We start from the raw sequence: 23,361 nt of genomic DNA on the forward strand, positions 1-23,361 counted from the left end.
TTTTTCAGTAAATAAATATAATTTATATATTTAGTAACCTTTAAAAATAATTAAAATTAATATTAAACCAGTAATTTTTTCCTGCAAAGATCTAGGTCCCCAAACTAGGATTCCTTGACCCGAACCTTGATTCCTTGAATTGGAGAGAGAAATTAGACTAGGGCTAAAATTTTGTACGAGAACGAGGATGCATCCTAACTTGTCCCATCTTGTTGTCATCTCTACTTTATATAGACTGTTTATGTAAGGATTTGCACAACGTCAAACTTCAGTCAAGCTCGAACTCTGTCATCGTTCCGACCTGAAACTCTAAGGGAAGACCTGCACAAGAGGGCAAAATCTCCAACGCTCAAGTCAGTAAGCAACTCGGACTCAATATTAAGTTCGAGGAGAATTTTCATACCTGATGGTGAAATGAGACCCTCTATTTATAGGTTTTGGTTCCGACAGGGGTTACGACAGGCGGTTATCCTGGTCGGAATTGAGATCGGCATTGTCGGGTTTGAGCAAATCGAACCCGAACGTCTTTTCCCACATCAACATCTTTTATGCTAGGAGAAATGTTAAAGGCATCCACCTCGGAAAGCTCCAAGGTAGAGCTGAACAAATCAATACTTGAGGAGTGTCTCCTTACAACGAATCATTGTCCTCCACGTGGCAATCCGATTTCCACCCCCAAACGTAGACTATCTTTATCATATTTCTTCAATTTTCTAACTTTTTAAAAATAAGAAAAAAAATTATTATCAAATATGTTTGATTTTTTGTTTTGTTTTATTTTTTCTTAAATAATTATGATTTTCGTTCTCTGAAAACTAAAAACAGATAATAGAAAAACAAAAAACAAAAATCGTTATCAAACGGTCCGTCGAAATTAGATCAGAGACATAAAGGGTAGAAAACACAATTAACTAATACACAGAAATTAAGAGATGATAGTTTGTCAAAGTCAATAGGCTGTCATAGACAGGATATCTTGCTCCAACTTTGCCGGCCTCATTTTAATAACTATTTTGTTTCGGCGTTCTTTTTTTTTTTTTAATTTAAATTAAGTTTATAGACATCACTGCTATCTATGTCTTTCTTTATTTTGTCATCTAATTTTAAAAAATAGAAAATAAAAAAATAAAATAGTTGTGAAACGAGCTATTATTAACGAGATTTACTAACCGTTTATAATTTGTAAGAACTAATTGGTGAGAACAGAAGAAAGGAACAAAAAAAAGATCTGGGCCTAACTGTCAATAACGGTCATGATTTGGCCTTGAAGATAGACGTTTCAAATTCCTCTCACTGTTCTTATTTTATAAGTTTTCAAGCTTGATTTGTTCATGTTTTCTCTTGCTTAGAATTCTATAGAGATTGTATTGGTCCTGAAAAATTACCGGTTGGATTACTAATGCAATAAACTTTTCTTCTGGGAGGCCAACCCGAATATATTTTAATTGGTTAAGATACAACTTTTTTTTTACTAAATATGAATTTTAAAATTTACCTGAAGAAGACTGCACGCCAAAACCAAGAATGCAAAGCCATCATTTTTTTTTTCTTTTTTTAAATAAGCAAATCCATCATTGCTTAATATATTTACTTATTGTTTCAAAAAAATTAAAAAAAATAATAATATTTGCTTATTCTTATTACATAATGCTTCGGCATTTTTGTTCAAACTAAAGTTCTAGTGGGCCCCATGTGAGGTAGGACCAGCGCCTATTCTTGAGATAAAATTAATGAATTTTTTTTCCTCATCAGCAAAATATAGTTTTTTTAACATATGAAATTGGTCATATGATAAATTTTTATTCAAGAGTTTTTAATAAATTTTTTTTATTACTTTTTGACTTTATCCTTTCTTAAACATGTATTTAAGTAGAGATATTTTTGTCATGTTACTATTGTTATGAGGTAAAAGTGGCAACGAGGTAAGATGGAGCCGGGTGAGTCGACCCACGAGGAGTGGGCTGAGCCAAGCCTCTTCTTTGATCTCTTGCTGTTGTTCCAAGACCTAGGGTTGAAGCATCCCGGCTCGTAAGCCCACGAATATCAAGACCTAGGATGGATTAGCACGTTGTGAAACCCTAGGAGGCAAATCGACTATAAATAGGGAGGGGGTCACCCCTTTCAAGGTAAGCCAAAACTACACTTTCAAGTGTCTTACTTGTTTAGTAATTCCTCCTATAGCTAACTTAGGCATCGGAGCCAGTGTGGCAGAAGCCACACCGGGTTAGGTTTGTTCGGTTTTGCAGGTGTCTGGTCCCTTGATATTCGAGTTTGGTGCACGAGGTGGAGGAACCGGTCTACCAGAATCCAAGCATCAACAATTGGCGCCGTCTGTGGGGACGATACAAAGTTGTACCCCCAAGCAAGCAACATGAACCCGGAAGAGAGCCCGCTACGTTTCGATGACGACTACCATCCGAGGAGGAGGTTGAACATGGACTACCCCTTGCTGGGAGAAGTTGATGGTGAGGCGAGCCGACCCAACCCGGAGCATCGAGAAGAGCTGCGAGATGACCAACGAGCCGAGTGCTAGTCCAACCTGGAAATCGGTTTGTGGCCTTGGAAGAGAAGGTCGAGGGTATGTACCAGCACATGACCCAACTGCTTCAGCAGTTAGAGCAGAGAGAGGCAAGCCTACCGCCACTCGTCAGAGACCCCCGAAAGAGAAAGGGTCCGGCCACTGAGAGAAGGAGATGAGTCGACAAATAAAGCGCAGAGCAAATTGAAGCTGGGGGGAAACGACAAGCGGAGAACTCATATTTTCGACTCGTAAGGCCAGTCGAATGCCGACAGAAAGCGACCTAAGTCCCTACCTAATGGGGACAAAGATGAGCATAATGCCCGAGGAGATCTCGGGCCGGTAGACCTCGACAAGGAAAAACCAGGCGAGCGACCTGAATTATCCGAAAAGCAACTAAGCTTCAAAGAAAAGGGCTTCGACCTTGAAGAACTAATAGACCAAGTAGATTCCTCGTTCATAAAGGAGATAATGGGGGAGAAGGTGCCTCCAAAATTCAAGCTACCAGCCATAAAACAGTTTGATGGGACGACAGACCCGGTAGATCACCTCGACGCCTACCGGAAATGGATGGACATCTACGGGGTCTTAGAGGCAATCTGATGCCGAGTCTTCTCATTCACCCTGGGCAGGTCGGCTAGGGTTTGGTTTTGACAATTAAAGCGGGGATCAATTTCAAGCTTCAAGAGCCTGGCTAGGGCATTTATGACCCAATTCGTAGGAGGTCGGAATTGGAGTCGACCAGTGGCCTACCTCCTGACCGTAAAGCAGAGAGCCTTCACGACTATGTGGCTCGATTCAATGAGGAGAAGCTACAAGTGGGAGGTCTTACTGATGCAGTGTCAATTCTGGCGTTCATGTCTGGCATCAGGGATGAGCACCTATCGTTTTTATTTGGAAAGAAAACTCCAAGCACCTTTGCAGAAGCACTGAGCCGAACCTAAAAATACATGAGTGCGTAAGATTGAGTCGGATAGAAGGATCTACCTCAAAAATTTGAAAAATACACTCCAACCACGGTTCCCCTCGAGCAGGTATTAATGGAGATCAAGGATCAAAGGTTGCTTAAATGGCCAGAAAAGATGAAAACACCTCCGAATAAGAGAAGCAAGGGGCGATACTGCCTTTTCCACCAAGACCATGGACATGCCACACAAGATTGTTTTGACCTCAAGGAAGAGGTGGAAAGGCTCATCCGGAAAGGGTATCTCAAGGAATATGTGGACGATTTCAAGGCGACTCAAAATAATGAGAATGACAACAAGTCTCATGCCAGGGAAATCGGGACAATAATGGGAGGTTCAGTAGAAAAGGAGTCTAGTAAGAAGAGAAAGGCGAGCGTGCAGAAGTAAGAGCAGGCCTAGGGCATTATGAAATCTACCACACAGCTTTTGCAAGACAACCCTCAAAGATCGAATTTTCAGAGGATGAGACCGCCCACCTCTTCGACCCACACAATGATGTGTTAGTTATTGCCTTGCAGATAGCCAATACGAAGGTACACCGAATCTTGGTGGATGGGGGTAGCTCGACCGACATCATCTCCTTAACAGCTTACAAGACTATGAACTTAGGAGAAAAATGCTTAAGAGCAGCCCTGCACCGCTAGTGGGTTTCGGGGGAGAACGAGTCATCCCAGAAGGCAGGGTGGAATTACCGGTCACGTTCGGAACTGGACTGAGAAGCGTCACCAAAATAGTGGAATTCCTTGTCGTCGACTACTCATCTTCCTACAATGTAATATTAGGAAGACTGACCATACACACGCTCAAAGCGATACCCTCTACGTACCATCAATCTATGAAATTCCCAACGCCTGAAGGGGTAGATGAGGTCAGAAGGGAGCAACGAGTATCGCGCGAGTGCTACTACAGCTCGTTAAGAGGCTACAACTCAGGGATCGGGACCTCTACTTTGAAATGATCACGACTACTTTGGCGACTAATGAGATAGGATTTAGGGTAGATGCAACCTTTCGGGGTTGTTTTTTGTTTTTATCTTTTCCTACGGTTATGTTATTGGTTATGCATTGATTTTTGTTCAATAAAATTCTTATTATCTACTTGAGCAACCACTGTCTCTACTTTCTGTGAACTCCTCAAGTAGGGGGCATGGTAATATGGAACAATGAAATATGGGGGAACAACTAAACATCTCGATCAAGGCCAAACTAAAAGCGGACCACTTGGTCTAGCACGGTTAAAACATGAGGTGAAGCAAGGAGCCAAACAAACAAAGAGAGTAAGTGGTGTAAAACTGCTGGTCGTAGCCAACAAGTTAGAATCCCACAAGAATTAAGAGCAGGCAAAGTCGACTCCGCCAAAATTAAAGCAAATAAAAAGCTTGAAGGGATTTTATTAAAAATCCCGACGTACAACCAACAAAGGTAGCAAGGAAAACAACATAAATATAAGACTTTCTGAAACATGAAACATCAACAGACTGTTGGGTTTTTTGCTCTAAACTCGTGGTTTGTAATCATAAAAAAAATATTCATTCAATAAAGTTGTTATTGATAGAATTGCATTAACCCAAATCCAATAAACTAACATCCGAGGTTATGTCATGTAACTGGAACAATATATAACAGATATACAGTATATATTTAATATATAGCATATATATTTGATATATAGTGTATATATATACAGTATGTATTCGATATACAGGTGGATAATATTCCAGTAGTAACTTAAAGGGTCTATAGTATATGGATAAGGTTGGGTATCTTATCCTAGCAACACTATGGATATGGCCCACTTTGTAATAGTTACAAATGACTTGATCCAGGTCGTTCGTGTGGAGGCATGCGAGGGGGGGTATCCTATACAATGAGTTTGTATAAGACCGGACCGCGAAATAATTAATCTTTAGCTGTATACCGATAGCTAATAGATTAATATTTCAATAGGATGACCAAATAACTCAATCTCAATCCTGAGTGAGTTATGGACTCCTGCCTGTTAGAGCTCGTCCTTTGATTTGTATGGGTGAGAGTGGCCCGAGTCGCCAACTCAATATGCCTACCATTTTGGGGACGAGACCGAGCGGGGAGCTGGGAACATAACTACACAAGATGGAATTCACTCCTTCCCGACTTTAGGGTAAGTAGATGAGTGTTCTCTTAAGTGCTGACTCCGGGACTTAAACAAGGGACCCCACCCTCTCACTAGCCAGAGAGGGACTTCCGGTTATTGGTTGGACCATAACCGGGTTGTCCATTAGAGGATCAGCGGTACTTAAGACATCAGATGTAATACAGGGGTAAAACGGTAATTTGACCCAGCTGTGGTTACGAACACTCGTGAAGGATTGACTTACCGATAATAGTCAAAATCCATGGATGCAAAATATTCTACAGTGAGAAGAGTGGAACTGTAGGTCCTTAGTGGAGTGACCGACAGTTAACGAATGTTGATTAATATGGTTAATGAGTTTAATCAATTTATTATTGTTGGAGCTTCCGATCTGTAGGTCCATTAGGTCCCCTTACTAGCTCGTAAAGGATAGTTAAAAACAGTTAGTCTTGAAAAGAATTTGAATTGTTCAAATTAGTTAAAGGAATGAAAGTTAATTGTATGAGATGTCATTAATATAATGTATGATGATACATTATAATATAAAGTTAATTTTGAATTGGATTCAAAATTATGAGAGAGATGTATATTGGAATTTGATTCTAATATGGTTAATTAATTTAAGTTTAATTTGATTAAATATGATTTAATTAAATTAATGGGATATGTTGATTAATTTAATTAAATATGATTTAATTAAATTAACGACTCATGTTAATTTGGTTAAGTTAAATTTGATTTAATTTAATTAAATTAATAATTCTTTTTTTGATAATTAATTAATTATGATTTAATTAAAATAGTTTTAATTAAATTAAAATAAAAAGAAAAAGAAAAAAATGGAAATGGGAGGAAAAACCTCCCACTCTCCACCATTAATGGTGCAAAGTAGGGAGGTTTTCCCACTCTCCACCATTAATGGTGGGAAGTGGGGAAGTGGTGAGTGGGGAAATTGTGACTTCCCCACCACTTTTCCTCCCTTATAAAAGGGAGGCTCTCCCCTTCCATTTTGTTCCCTGGTTCCCGATAAAATCTCTCTCGCTCTCTTGATTTCCCTTCCAATTATAAGATGGTTCCCACAAACTTTGTGGTGGCGTTGATGTCTACATTGAAGAGGTGTCTTCAAAGGTATGTATCACTAACTTCCCTTTATTCATGCTTATATGTCTTTTCTTTGTTGTAATTCTAAGACAAGATCGAAGTACACGTGTTCGCGTGCTTCCGCTGCGGGATCCGATCCCTTCACAGACGACTTGACCCACACCGTTCCTACTCATCATCATCACTGTCGTCCATATCATCGGGGGCATTGCATTCAGCTCGGAAACGCTCATGAAGAAATGAGTAATCGACGTCGGGGTGTTCCTCGAAGACCTGACGGAGAGACCAGTAAATGCCACATTCCATGGCGGCATTCTGTAAATCCAAGTAGTCACTCCTCAGCCAGAAATTCGGAGTTGGAGAGTTGGGCATTGGCCTCGTCAAGCTTCCTCTACAGAGCAGCTAGGTCATCTCAGGACCTCCTCCTTTCGGCCTCCAGGTCATATTGAGCATTCGCCAGCAGGATGTTAGCTTGGTCTAAAGAGACAAGAGCCCGGTTCAGTTCATCCCGAACGGCACAGTGGCTACAGAGGTGGTTGATTTGGTCAGCAACTCTACCCGAAAACACGACCAAGCATTTAAAAACTTGTTAAAATCAATAGCAACATTAGGCTGAGTACGACATTAAATACCAAAAGCCAACTACGAGACTGACCTGGTAGAGATCACTGAGACAGGTGTGGTTGCTTTGTTGGGGGTTTGAGTAACCGAAACTCGACCCGCTTGACGACTCTCTTAGCCCTTGCCAAAGGCTGAAAGCTCTCTCTAGATAGGCCACCCCATTGGCATCGGCATCATACAGACCCGAAAAGGGGAAAGCCGACACCTGGGAGGAAGACCCAGGATGGCCGCGAGAGGAAGACGGGGTGGATGTCCCTTGAAGTCAAGCAGAGCGACAAGACGCAATAGGGGGCATCGAGGGTTGAACCTGGGCTCGAGAGGGGGGATCCTCCTCCGTCAAACAGTGATCTCGACATCAGAGGCCCGACTAGATCCAGCACCCGAGCTCCGAGCGTTTCGACGACGTTCTCTTTCGAATAAAGATGTGACCCATCTCGACATTCCTACAGGGAGAATACGAAATAAAATCGGTTGAATGCAGATTTAAAGCAAACTCCTGACGGTTACCTGAAAGTGGAAGAGGAGGAGCCAAGCCAAAATCTACTAGGTTCTGCTCGTTTACTAAGTTTGGTCCCCACCGCTCGACATCGGGTGGAGGACGGTGTGGTATAAGTTCAATGCCTCGGTGGAGAGTTCTACAGGTGCGGGAAACTGCCAACAAAAGAAACAAAAAGAGGAGGTTTAGAATATGATATAAGAAAGTCCCGATAAGAGTTCGGGAAGCTACTTACCTAACTCCTTAAACTCTGTCGGGACAGGAAAATGCAATCCACGGTCGTCCTGGGCAAGCCAGTCACCATCGACAAGGAACCACTCATCCTTCCAGTGCTTTACCGAGGAAGGACCCGTAATAAGAATTTGGATTCGTGAGCTAATGTAAAAATGGAAGCTGTCGTCGGGACTATGTTTAAGGAAATAAAGCGACATGAAGGTGGCCGCGGTTAAGGGTTGGTCACCCCCAAGATAAGACCACAAGATGAAACAACTAATCAATGTAGACCACCCATTATGGACGATTTGGGATGGAGCTACTTGGTTAAAAGCTAAGAAGTTTTGAAGGAACAAGGGCAATGGTAGACGAGCGCCAAATTTAAACATGGCCGTATAGAACACGACTTCCCCGGGGTAGGATATGTCGATACTCTCGTCGGGGTTTGGGAGACGAAGGCTGACTGAATCATGAATGCGGTATTTTGAGTGGAGATGACGTAAGTGCCTCGCCATAAGTGTGGAGTTGTCCACCTAGGAAAGATGAAAGGATCGGGACTCAAAAGACGGGTGGGATGACTCGTCGTCGTCGGAGGTAGTCCACTCAAAGTTTAGATCACTACCAGATGCCATGGAAATAAGCAAGTAGCAAAGAGCAAGGAAGGAATGATGATTACCTCGAAATGGAAGGGTTGAGTGAAATGTCAAGGAGTGGAACGGGTTTATATAGCCTCAGAAAGTATGGGAGCATGGTTCGGACCAATGGTCACAAACCACTAGGCTGAAGCTTGCTCGGCCACCATGAAACCCAGGATGGCCTCGGTCACGGGTCCTACTGCAAGGTGACTACAGCTCCACGGGAACCAGTGCATGACATGACAATACTTCTACGGGAATCGATGATGTGATCATACCTACACGGAAACCAACAAAGTGGGGCTCGACAGTCGAGGAAAGGTGATAACTCAGTCACAAATTCCAACACGGCTCGGTTCGACAGCCGAGGAAGAGGCCACCTCGGTCGTGGGTCTTGACTAAGAAATGACAACACAATGACAGATGTGACCCGTCCTTCACAGGTCCATTAGATGCAAACCCGAGGTTGATAGCGACAACACTCATCGTGACCCACCGTAGTGTACTCTCAAAGTGATAGATAAAAGTCGAAATACATCACTTCGAGAGTAGGGGCAATTGTTATGAGGTAAAAGTGGCAACGAGGTAAGATGGAGTCGGGTGAGTCGACCCACGAGGAGTGGGCCGAACCGAGCAGGGCTCGGTTCCGACCCCTGCTCGGTACCGAGCCCCTTCTTTGATCTCCTACTGTTGTTCCGAGACCTAGGGTTGAAGCGTCCCGGCCCGTAAGCCCAAAATATAAATAGGGAGGGGGTCACCCCCTTGAAGGTAAGTCAAACCTACACTTTCAAGTGTCTTACTTGTTTAGTGATTCCTCATATAGCTAACTTAGGCATCGGAGCCAGTGTGACAGAAGTCACACCGGGTTAGGTTTGTTCAGTTTTGCAGGTGTCCGACTCCTTGATATTCGAGTTTGGTGCACGAGGTGGGGTGAACTGGTCTACCAGAATCCAAGCATCAACAACTATGATTGATGATGCAACATCTATAATTTAGTTGGAAGGCTATCTAAAGCCTGCCATTAAGTTGTTTTATTGATTAAATCACTTTTGACGAATGAGTTAACACTTAAGCTTTTCCTTCCAAATTTAGCTAGGAGCTTTCTTGAATCTTTTACGATTTCATATTCTTTTGAGTTGTATGTCAAGAAAATTCAAGTAGGATCGATCATCCTATATTGTGGATTGTTCGACTCTTGGATTAAAGAACTTGTTTTTCTGTCTCGAAAGATTTGATCTAAAGTAGTTTATTTCTAACCTACATCTTACAGTTGAAATCGAACAATTTGAATATTTGTGTTTGAGAAATAGGGGTTCATATAGCCAAAGAATTCTTAATTCCAATTGATTAAAGTTTTCATTATCGTAAGCTATACCTATGTTACCCAACATTATCATTTTGCAATTTTAACCAACTAAAAATACCCATGCTCTTCTGTAGTGAACTTGAAAACTCGCAAAAAAAAAAAAAAAGCTCGAGAGAGGAAGAAAGATAAAAGGAACGGAGAGAGAATGAAATTAATTTTTAGAAAATAATAGATACTCCAAAATTTTATGAACATTTTATGTTTTGATATTTTAGTAGACAATTTGTGAGGCAAAAATAAATTTCATACCAATCTTCGCTATTATAAAATTTAAAATAGACCAGTCTATCAATATAGATTATTGTGGTCTATGCCATAGTTATGATCCATATTGTATATCAGATACAGATATACATTGGATTATATGAGATATAGATATACATTAAATATATATCAGATATGTAAAATCAAAATAATAAAAATTTCGAAAATAAAAATTCAAATATTTTGCTATATTTGAAATTTTGAAAAGCTGGTGACATTTTTTAAAATAGATAAATTATTTTTGCTATCCACTATAATTATCCATTTTGATATATATTTTCTTTTTACTTTTATTTATTATTCTCTTTACTTTCTCAAGCTCGTGAATTGAAAGTTGAGTCTAAGAATGGACCACCTACTAAACCGATTTAACGTAGCAAGATAAGGCAATGACAGAATTTTTCATTACCATTCCTCCAAGTAAACGGGTCTTTGTCTCTGACGTGGAATTTTTTTTCAATTTAGTCTCTATTGTTTACAAATTTTCAATATGTTTCTTATGTTTAGATTTTTTAAATTTAGCATATTACGGTGATTAGATGTTAAAAACTGATAATAAAAATAAAAAACTTATTTGACATGATAGTCAATTCTAATATTTTTATTAGAACAAATAGGGATAGAGAGTTCGAACTCATAATCTCTGATTATGATAAAAAAAATATGTGTAAATTATCGTTGAGCTACCAGGTTAGTTTTTAATACTTATCAATAGTCGTTGAGTCTCTGATTTTTGTAAATGTATTAATTTCTTAAATTTGTAATCAAAATTAAAATGGCAATGTGAAAAACCAACTTAGCACCTTGATATGTGATATAATTGGTGGGAGACAGAAGCTTAAATGGGTCCCCACAACACAACTTGCACATAACTTGAAAGTGAAAATTTTCATTAAAGATTCACCTTCCAAAAGTACAATGTTGAATGTACATTAAAACCTTTTAAGCAAGTAAACAAGAGAAGGAAATGACATTCCTTTCGTGAGTTCTCTCCCCAACATTTCTGTTTCCTTCCAATTTTTGGTTCTCTGCAACCATGGAGGTTCCCTCAACAATTTCGTCGGATTTTGTACGAGGCCTTGGATCAATTGAGAATAATGACTTTTTATGGATGATAAGAAGCTCTTAATCGGGGACGATCTTAGTGAAAAGCTTGTGAAAGCAATCGAAGAATCGAGATCTTCCATCGTGGTTCTATCGAAAGACTATGCTTCTTCCAAGTGGTGCTTGAAAGAGTTATCCGAGATAATGGATTGTATGGCTGAGACGACACATCGAGTCCTTCCTGTGTTTTACCATGTGGATCCTTCCCATGTTCGACATCAGTCTGGAAATTTCAAGAAAAGCTTCGATGAACACACAGAAAAGGCTCAAAAGTTGTTAGGGGAGCAAAAAGAAGAATACTTGGAGGAGGTCCAAAATTGAAAGGATTCCATGACAAAACATGTAAAGTAAATCTCGTTTAATTGTCAACTTAGAGATCATAAACATTGAACTTATGGATGAATCCTCCTTTATCAATTGTGTGTTATGAATCCTCTTTTTTCGTATGCATCTCTGAAGTAGATATCGTCAAAGAAAATCACTAACCAGATACTTGAAAGATGACGACCTAAGATATATAGCAACTTCATACAAGAATTTAGTTGGAATGAAACATCAGTTGCTAAAAATGAATGTGAAACTTGGTTTAGGATTGGATGACGTACGCTTTGTTGGGATAGTTGGGACGGGTGGCATCGGTAAAACAACCATTGCTAAAGTCGTTTATGACTGCATCACATCTAAATTTGAGGGCAGTTATTTTCTTCGTGTTTATGGAGGTAGTCCTAAGCAATGTAATTTAGTGTCACTTCAAGAACAACTACTATCCAAGACTTTTTCTAAAAGACAACGTTTGAATATGGGATGAGGATTACGGAGCCAAAATGATGGAGAATCAAGAAAGGTTCTTCTTGTTCTTGATGGGGTTGAAGAAAAAAGAGCAACTAGAAATACTAGCTAGAACTCTTGATTGGTTTGGTCAAGGAGTAGAATTATCATTACAACTAGAAAAAACAAATTCTCCATCAACCCTATGAAATTCTAGAATCAGGGGAGCCTCGAGATGATATGTGGTCTTAGGCAAAATTTTGAACAGTAGTTTTTAATATGATCTACAATTCTTTTTTTTTTTTTCACTTAAAGTTTGTTTGATTACATGCTTTCATTTTCAATCATATCATTGTCTACTATTTTGATTTGTTTGTGCCTATCATGATATTAAATATTTGTCGACATGTCCACCATATTTTCATCTATTCATGACTTCAACATCGACATGAGGGGTAAATCGACATTTCAATCATATTAAAAAAAATTTATAAGATATGAAAAATATCAACGAAATATCACTAATATAAACATAACATTAATATTAATTATTTTTAACTTATTTAGAGATAAAAAAATGTTTATTTGTTAATTTAAATATTTTTTACCATTTTTAATTTCTCTAACTTTTTCAAAAATATCTATCGACATCTACATTTTATTGATATATTTCCATCAAAATACTTCAATAAAATGGAGACCTCAACATTTCCATCAACATCAACATTTAAAACTTTGGTACCTATCATTTTTTCTATTATTTCATCATTTTTATACTTTTACTCCCACTCAAAAATTTATCATTAGCATCTTTTGAGATTCAATAAGTGTTTATAGCACCTCTTTAAGATTCAATCAATTTTTATATTTTATTTTTCTTAAGCTTTTTATATCAAGATTCATATTTTCTTGTAGACACGTTAATATTCCATATTGATATAAGTAAATAAATCTAAAAAAATCTCAAATATTAACGTATCGAACAATATAAAATACACATTTTTTTAAAAGTAAAAAAAATGGAACAAAACAAACTTAAATTTTTATTAGATCAAATAATAAACTTTGATACTTTGGTTTCTCCTCTAACGATTGGGAGAGGAATTAAGTTAAAATTAGTATAACCTACCCAGTATATTCATGCTATAGTTTTTTAAGAGAATTTGAAAATTTTTAATTGTAAAAAAATAAATTAAAGGAGAAAGAATCCGAGTCTAAAACTTGAGAGAGTTTTGAGGGGATTATATTAATAGTTTTGGGTTTTTTTTAATAAAATTTAAAAGGTTTTAACCCTGAAGAGGAAGATAAAAGTAATAAAAGTTGAAAGGTATCAAATTAAGATCGACAGTTCTTCGGCCTATAGTCTTAAATATTGAGCATCTCCTCTTTAAATAATAAGATAATCAAGTATTGTATGTCTCTTTTCTTTATTGATCGTGGATGTAACGGTCTCCATGCCTTTTTTGTCATTGTTTTCTTACTTTGATGGATTTTTGTCCCCATTTTCTTCTCAATAAAAATAAAATAAAATCGAGATAAATTTATAGGACGGATTGATTGTATGTTTTCTATAAAGATTTACATTTAATTAAAGCTTTTTTTTTCAATAGAACTATTTTTCATATTTTCAATATTATAAGAATAAAATGTATGGAAAATATATTATTTTACATTAAAATACATTTAATAAGTAAAAATTAAAATAAATAGATAATAATATAATATTATATATATATATATGAAAAATATGAGGCCTTTTATGATTGGGGCCTTAAGTGATTGTCTCATTCGGCTATACCTTAAGTCGGTCTGCCCGCTGCTGCCGCTATGGCCGCCGTCTCCGTCCACCTCCGCTGCTGTTGCACCCAGCGTTGAACTCGTTCTCTGATTCGTGGTTTTCGTTCGTGGTTCGTGAATTATGGGTATTCGTGCCGCCCGTCACAGTCATCTCTGTATTTTTCGCCCCTCCGCTCATCGTGGGTTTCTTTGCAGCGTTAGGGTTTCTCCATTTCAGAAACATTGTTTGGTTCGGTTCCGCTAGGTTGGTTCGTTTGGTTGGGTTCGGCTGGTTTGGTTCGGTTCAACCAGTTCTGCCTGTTTATTTCGGTTCAACTAGTTCTGATTGTTTGGTTCGGTTCGATTCGACCAATTCAGTTCGTTTGCTTTGGTTTGTTTGGTTCAGCTGGTTTTGTTTGTTTGGTTCGAATCAATTCGTTTGTTTTTTATGGCAGAGAAGAAATCAATTGTAGCATCTGAGATGATCCCGATGCTATAAAAAATCATAGAACATAAGTTGAATGGATCAAACTATTCTTCATGGAGAATCAATGTTCGTCTTTTTTTGTGAAGTATTGATATGGACGATCACATAACTGAAGATCCTCCCAAGGATGAGAGCCAGAAAGCTTGGTTGCGGGGTGATGCTCGACTGATTCTACAGATCAAGAATTCGATGGAGCGTGACATTATTGGCATAGTCAACGAGGGTGAGTCTGTTAAAGAGTTGCTTCAATACTTGGAATACTTGAAATCTGGAAAATGAAATGTTAGTCGAATACTTGAAATCTACAAGAGGTTCTACCAACCTGAGTTTAGTGACCAATCGCTTACAAGTTACTTTATGGAACACAAAAAAATTTATGCAGAGTTTAATGCATTACTCTCATATGGTACTGATGCAAAAGTTCGACTTGCCCAACGCGAACAACTAGCAGTTATAAGTTTTCTTCTTGGTATTTCACCTAGATTTGATGTAGCCAAAGACCAATTACTATCTAGTTCGAAAATTCCAGCTTATAGGAGGCACACACTCGAGTACTTCACGTTGAGAAGTCACAACCTATCCTGTCATCTCAGTCTAACAATGCTTTGGTTGGACGTAGTACAAATGTATACTAAGGTAATACCTACCAAGAGAATTCCACGACTTAGAACGCTCAACGATGGAATTCTAGTGCTCCAAAATCAAATTCATGAGATATCATTATATGCAATTATTGTCATAAGCCTAGTCATACAAAGCGAGAATGTAGAAAGCTGTTGAATAAAGTTCAGAAAACACAGTCTGCACATGTTGCATTTACTCTTGATGATGCTGGCAAGTTAGTCACGATTCCTGTGGAAGAATTTGCTAAGTTTCAACAGTATCAAGAGTAATTGACGGCATTGTCCTCTAATCTGATTACCGTCATCGCTGAGTCATGTAACACCAGTAAATGTCTTATTTCATCTACGTCAAAATGCGTCATTTACTTTGGTGCGACAAATCATATGTCAGGTAACCCTAATTTATTTGCTAATTTCTCTCCATCTACATCTTTGTCTGATGTTGCCATAGCAGATGACACCACTTCTCCTATTCTTGGCTCTAGCACAGTTCATCTTTCCAAATCTCTTTCATTGACCACTGTCTTAAATTTATCATAATTTTTTTTTAATTTAATCTCTGTCAGTAAACTTACTCGTGATCTCAGTTGTTGTGTCTTATTCTTCCCTGGTTATTGCTTATTTCAGGATCTTACGACTAATAAGACTATTGGTAAATGGCGTGAATCCAATGGCCTCTATACGTTTGAAACATAAATACCTACAGCTACTGTTTGCACTGGAGTGCCATCTCCTTTCAAAGAACATTTTCGTTTGGGTCATCCATCTCTCTTCGTGTTAAAGAGTCATTGTCCACAATTTCATAGTTTGCATTCTTTAGTTTGCGAGTCATGTCAATTTGTTAAGTGTCATCATCTCAGTTCGTATCCTAGAGTCAATAAGCGAGCTACTACTCTTTTTGAATTAGTTCATTCTGATGTTTGAGGTCCTGATAACTCTCCAAAAGAGAGTTATTCTAGTCGTTATTGGAGAAGTTTTGTGCAATTTATTGTTAATGTGTGTCTATTTTAGCTCGAGAAAATCATGAATAATATAGAAAATGAATAATGAGCTAAAATCTCGTGCAAATAATGCTTTGGCTTAAGTTAGTGTTGAATTCTTTCTATTATCGGCTCTTTTATGTAGGATTGAAAGTTTAGAACCAAAGTATGAGATAAGCACTGAGCCCAGAAAGCTGTTGACAAAGCACAGTCAAGCCTGAGTATGAGAAATGCTGGAGCATTGCCAGGCTAAAACATGTCATGCTGGAGCATTGCTTGCTGCAGAAATTCCTGGCCAGCACAGTAACATGCAGAAAATTTTCACTTATGTCTGTACAACACCCGTTTTATTGAGTTTTGGCCTAATTTTCGAGAGAGCTATAAAAGCAATAAGATGAGGTTGTCTCATCATCAATCCCCAAGGGAGAAAAGATCCGAAGAAGAGAAATTATTCCTAAAATGTGCTGAAGACAAGGAAAGCTGCCCCCATTTCGAGAAGAGCCAATGGGAAGAGGTTGGAACTGCTGGTTTCTCACTGAGCTAGAAGTTTCAGAGGATTTCTCAAAGTTTTTCACCAAATGGGTTGTTTCTCTTTTTACCCATTGTATTTTCCCCATTCCCCATGAACTAAACCCCATTTTTTGAGGAGATCCTTTACTATAACTTATGAACAAAGGCTTTCTAGCTGTTTTTGCTGTTGTTAAATAGAGTTGGTATAATATTTTCCATCTTACTGATCTATGCTGGCCACATTTATCAGTTTGTTTGCTCTTGTATGACTCTGAAGGGTATATAGGTAGCATATTTTACTCTTTTGTGGTTAGCTACTCTTTTCTAGTAGATTTGTGGATGCTTAAGGATAAGGTCCGCCTAACCATGCTTATAAACCGTTCTTCATTTTTGGGTATTTAGCAACGGAAGTTGTAGATATTCATATTTGTGTGTCTCGGAAGGGAACCACGTCAGTTTGAGCATCAGTAGCCCTTTTATGCTAGAGCGTCTTCTGTGAGCGAGTGAAAGCATGTCATGATCTCCCCCGTTTCCATCTAATTAACTGTTCCCCGTTCTGTTCATTTTGCTACAACATTTCTTTACCCCCAGCATCTATTAATACAATATTTCTCTCTTGGAATTTCTTTTTGTGTTTTATAGTATTTTACTTTATACAAATATTGATTATCTTTTATTTGAATTTTTGGTATTCTTAACGCACGCTTAGAATAATATCCTTAGTCCCTGTTGATTTTGACCTTGTTGATACTACAATCGGCGAGAATAGTGTACAATTGCACTTGCATTCACATCGGTTGTGGACATGCAACAAGTTTTTGGCGTCGTTGCCGGGGACTAAGCTATTTTACTTTAAGTTATTTTGCTTAAGAATACGGTGCGTAAAGAGTTTCCTTAGCCATACTTTGGTTGCTTTGTAGGTCGATGTATGATTTCCAAGGGTTAGAATTTCTGCTTAATGACCAAATTGAAAGAGCCCTTCATAGGAGGAGAAATGAACAAATAATACAAGAGCAATAAGAGATGAATCGCAATCCGAATCCGCAAGCGCCAAATATGGTAGTTGAGGAAATGCATGAGGAAGAGGTTACTGGAGCAATAGCCCCTCCTCTAAATGCTATCCTGTTAGCAGATGACAGGGATAAAACAGTTAGAGCATATGTGGCTCCAGCATTTTATAATTTTAATCCAGCTATAGTGGAGCTAGATATAGATGCTAATGAGTTTGAGCTTACACCCGCAATGTTTCAAATGCTCCAAATTGTGGGACAGTTTGGGGGTCATGAATCAGAAGATCCCCACCTCCATCTGAGATATTTCTTGGAGGTTAGTAATTCGCTTAAGATCAGGGGAGTAATGAAGGAAGCATTGAGGCTGAAATCGTTCCCATTTTTGCTGACAGACATTGCTAGGATATGGATGCACTCCCTACCATCAGAATCCATCACTACATGGAATGAATTGGTAGAAAAGATGCAAAGTATAAAAGCGACATCAATAACTTTCAGCAATTTATAGGGGAATCTATAAGCGAATCATGGGAGAGGTTCAAGAAGCTTTTGCAAAAGTATCCATACCACGGTATTCCAAAGTGTATTCAGATCGAGGCATATTATATTGGGCTGAATGAAGCTACACGGTTAGTGGTAGATGCTTTTGTAAATGGAGCTCTCCTATCAAGATCGTATGTTGAAGCATTCAATATCCTTGAACGTATCTCATCTAACAATCACCAATCACTAGTAGAAAGTCGGTCTTCAATGACAGTTAAGTTCTATCATTAACATCATTCATGACAATTATGTAATTGTCATCTATTAAGGCATCAAGAAAGAGGAGAAGATGACAAATTTGAAAAATTGTCATCAATGCATTTTCAACTACAGTTATACTTTGTCATGAATAGATTTTCCATCACAATTAATAAATGTCACGGAAAGTCATTTAATTACAATTTATAAGTGTCACTCAAACAATCAAATATTTTTGTCATTCTGTCAATAAATACCTTTATAGAACTAGTTTTTAACGACAGTTAAAGATTGACATGAATTTTTTTTTAACAATTATTTATAACTATCATGAAAATTTTTGTAGTGATAGTTTTAATAGTCAATATTGTCAGTTTTAACAATCACGAAAAATTGTATAACGACAACTTAAAAATGTCATGCAACATTAAATAATGATATTTGATAAATGTCACGTAAAGGTATACAATGACAATTTATAACTATCATGATATACTTGATAATGTCAACATTTAATTGTCAAGAAACAGTTTAAATTTTTTTTTTTGTCACGAAACCTATTTTGTTGACATTTATAAATGTAACTTTTCATATAAACTTGTTTTGAAATGTTTCTAAAAATCGCTTTCCATAGTTGTACCTGTACCTGTCAATTGTAACGTATTTTACATACAAGGACATATATATCCATTGGTACATCAACCCAACTACAAATATAAAGTGTATACATATAGTAAATTATATATACATAAACGAATGTTTTTCATGTCCATCAACCCCGTACATAAACAAACTATACCAAGTAACTACTAACCCAACAAAAAATGGCCCAACAATCATCTTTTAGATATTCCAAGCAGCTACTCGTCGTGGTTCTCCAGGCTCTTCTTGGAAGACCTAAGCAATGGACAAAAACCTCAAATATTTCACAATACTATATGCAAAAGGTCAAACTACAACAAATGTAGCTAACATATTACTATTATATGTTGTTAGAGTTTATACCGTGTAACATGAAAGGTCAAACTACAAAATATAGCTAACATATTACAGAAACGCTCGGCCCTGCTTCCTTCAACCCTCGTTCCCACATGCTGAACAACATATTCAAAACAAACAATTAAGAAAACACGAATCTAACTTCGGCAAACATACACAAAAGTGGAGGACCTAAACTTTCAAATCTCTTACACTGAGTTTACTTCCTCTTTCTACGCATTGAAAAGGTTAACATAGTAGAAAAGAAAATCATATTTCAGACCTTCAGAATGAACTCACTTTCATAGTCTTTATGCAGTGCCAGAGAGCTAACAATCACAATACGCACCTAAGATATTTTTCTTTCCTTCAAATCACTCGCACAAAACCCTTCTTTCACAAAAACAAAGGTGCAAAAAGGCAATATCAAACGGTTTTTGAAATTCTCAAAATACTAAAGACTTTACCCAAATAAAACTGATTTAGGAACAACACAGATGTTGAACGCTAACAAACAAAAACAATCTACTTATCTAAATCATAATTGACTATCTTTGCTGCAGGATTGTCACACAATTATCCAACTAAAACTTTCAACTACACAATTATCCAACGAGACATTATACTATATGCATGACACATATAAACACTATGTCTTAATTGGCTACTTGCACAATCTTACATAAGCAAGTCAAGCCTAAAATCAATGCACGATATTCACAAAAGAGACCACATAAGTAGCCAGAACGGGAGAGAAAGACAACTAGAAACAAGATATAAACACACCAATCTAAACAACATAGCTTTAACAAACACAAACGGAAATGAAAATTGGTTATCTTTGCTGCAGGATAGCCAGAAAATTATCCAACTAGACTTTCAACTATATGCATGACACAAATATGAACAATAAGTCTTAATTGGCTATCTTTGCTGCAGGATAGCCACACAATTATCCAACTAAACTTTAAACCACACAATTATCCAACGATACATTATACTATATGCATGACACATATAAACACTAAGTCTTAATTGGCTACTTGCACAATCTTACATAAGCAAGTCAAGCCTAAAATCAATGCACGATATTCACAAAAGAGACCACATAAGTACCCAGAACGGGAGAGAAAGACAACCAGAAACAAGATATGAACACACCAATCTAAACAACATAGCTTTAACAAACACAAACGGAAACAGAAACATTATCTAGCACATGTCTCACTGCAAGAACAAGCTTTCACAATTAGTAAAAGTAATGAAAGGAGAAAATATGAAAGACATAAAAGTTTGAACACACTCCACTATTGCCAAAATGCTAACTTGCAGAGAAAATATAAAGTAAAACTGAGGGAGGGACATAACAAATGAAAACTAAGTTCTTCCTCCCCTCCCAATAATAAAATTAAGGGAATGATCACCCACTACCTTTTGCACTATATATATGTACATCATTCGCTCTCATTCAATTCAATGCAATTTATTGCTTTGGCAATCATTCTGATATCCTCCAATGTAGTACCCATGTATTTTATTTTCTTTCTCCACACCAAAATGAAACGAAGCTATATATACATTTTTCATTCCTTCAGAAGACATGAAAACATAATGTCTAACTAATTTTATGGGGTGGTAAATGACACAACGAATAATTCTACTATGACCAACATGCTTTTCAAGCTCATACGATATGTTTTAGCTCAAGAATATAGTCAATAATATGAGGCGTTAACAGTGACCAAGAACCATACCCCAATATACCGTTACAGTATATGTGGTTCATGCCGAGGGTATTGCCCAAAAGTATTCGATGGAACCCTTCACTGAACAAAAATTTTCAATCTTCAACATGCAGCGGCCAACAAAACGACAATGAGTTACATGAACGGTGAAGCTAAAAAATAAGATAGCACATATACTACGAAAAGTATATGTGCGAGAGTATGAACTCTGCCAACTCCCTCCTAATCACATCCAAGTGCTCCTGTGTGTAATATTGCTGTGCCCCTTTCATCTATACATATTTATATCAAAGTCAAAGCAATGCAATGTGAGAATATATATTATTATTCAAACGTTCACACTAGGCTATATACGTACGCATTCTGGGATTGTTGTGTTACGAGCGAAGACTATGTCACGCATTAACCACATGACATAGTATCCACATTCTACTGCATTCGGTTGTTTTGGGCACTATGAATATAACATATAAATAATACACCGCAATGAATAAGTTACATATAAATCCAGACAAATAATTGAACTCGAAAAACGCTTTACCGGTACACGCTTCAGAGCAAATGGTTTTTTCTGTATATTTCTTACAGCCCTACAGCAAGTGACTCATATAAGATATTTCATCATTATATATGCTAAGAAATATTCAATACTACATGAGGAGGCATGTAGTACACTTACATGGTGATGACACTAAGAATATCATCTGTCATGCGATTTCTCATCGAGTCAAGAAAAAATGTCATATTCTTTGCGGGAGATATCACTATCAACGTCCAATGATCTCTACAAATTCAAGTTAATAATTAATTATTCGCACGTATGAAATATTTATCTATGGCCAATACGAAAACTTACCCGGAATGATATCGAAACATCAGCAGTTGGTTCAACTCCAATTCTGAGAGTCTTTTAGTCAATACTTGCACGCGGTTTTCTTTAGATAGATTAGTTATGGAAGTGGCCCCAGCATCTAGAAACTTGTACGGGCTTGATTCATTTTCATTGCCCAACGATCTATGTAAGAACCTACACAAAGGCGTTGAAAGTTCAGTATTTAATAAAACAATATATTGATCAACATAACGTACTCTATAACCAACAGAAAATCAACTTGAAAGCAATTATCTTACATCGTGTAGGCATCAATGCACGGAGTAGTTGTCGGTTCCATATGAAACAACTTCTGTACATCCTCCACCATGATAAACAACTTATGTTCATGACCGAACACATCCTTCGATATAATCATTTGAATTGCCCTTCCAATGTAGTTTATCTAACGAGTTAAACATGTTAGACTAACGGGCGCAGGTTGTGTTGGAGATTTTCCACTTGCCAAACTGAACAGCTCCCTCAAATGTTTTATTTCCTTCAATTCAAGATAATATGGTTGTTAACAATGAACTAATGAATTCTTACAATCAACTACGAGATGTTACCTTCTCATTATCGGATATGACTAGACTTTGAGGCCATAATATATGTGAACCTATTTCTTGCGAGAGAATATCATTTCCTCCATGTGTCGGAATTGGAAGTCGAGAGTCGTCATCAACCACCACGTCTATGGACACTTTCACGTTTCCATCATTCCTCCTAGATTCAAATATAGTGCCTGCAGCGACAACATTATCGATGGACCCAAGTACCAGACGACAATAAGTTCCCTTCTGTATCGAAAATAATATTTATAAGCAGTTGAGACGTTATATTTCTTGTTTCCTTAAATTGAAAAGCTAGTGAACACTTACCTTGAACTCCAAAGTTTCTTCCTTGTCCAATATCTTCAAGTGAACACATACAGTCACATCAGTTAAGTATCGGTAACTACGTGCATTACATTTCTTATAAGAAAACTTGGTAAACATAAATACTTACCTCATCTATATTCTCCTTTTTTAAAATGTTTTCATCTCGCTCATGCTTCGATAAAGTACCACGCTTTCACAAAAGTTTCTCTGACTTTTATCCTACTTCAAAAACAAAATAATAATAACATGACAAAAAACTTAACATGTAAATACCAAATTTCTTCTAAACATAAATAATTCACATGATAGAGTAGGAAACCATTTTTGCTAAATATAAACTAGATACCGAAAGTATCATGTGCAATCAATGTGGTCGTCCTGCAATTCCTCAATGGATAATGGAAATGAAGATTTCCAACTCAATTGAAGTAGTAAACTCTGTCTACAAATTTAGGTCATTAAGTTCAAAAAGTGAAGACAAATATAGAAGAAGATAATAGTCACTCCCTATAAATATAAATTGGACAGTTTTGATTACATCTTTATCTTTTCCTACTTCCTTGTTAAAAAAACATTAAATGGTGCTCATTCCATGT

General features: G+C 37.3%; 2 long non-coding RNA genes and 1 pseudogene across 2 annotated transcripts; 1 reads left to right on the forward strand and 2 right to left on the reverse strand.

Moving 5' to 3' along the window:
* Window positions 1-11,282: 11,282 nt before the first annotated feature.
* LOC148208285 (disease resistance protein RPV1-like) overlaps window positions 11,283-23,361 on the forward strand; it is a 121,082-nt pseudogene continuing 109,003 nt past the window's right edge.
* LOC111012139 (uncharacterized) lies at window positions 21,028-21,850 on the reverse strand. The gene is made up of 3 exons (XR_002601518.2): window positions 21,693-21,850; window positions 21,555-21,603; window positions 21,028-21,467 (listed from the first exon to the last, which is right to left on the reverse strand). It is a non-coding gene; the product is annotated as an uncharacterized LOC111012139 (long non-coding RNA).
* On the reverse strand, window positions 21,876-22,683 carry LOC148208286 (uncharacterized). Its single transcript, XR_015788830.1, has 3 exons — window positions 22,454-22,683; window positions 22,145-22,383; window positions 21,876-22,040 (listed from the first exon to the last, which is right to left on the reverse strand). It is a non-coding gene; the product is annotated as an uncharacterized LOC148208286 (long non-coding RNA).

The sequence above is a fragment of the Momordica charantia genome (genome assembly GCF_013281855.1).
Source record: "Momordica charantia cultivar OHB3-1 chromosome 11 unlocalized genomic scaffold, Mcharantia_2.0 BLBB01000011.1, whole genome shotgun sequence".
Lineage (NCBI taxonomy): Eukaryota > Viridiplantae > Streptophyta > Magnoliopsida > Cucurbitales > Cucurbitaceae > Momordica > Momordica charantia.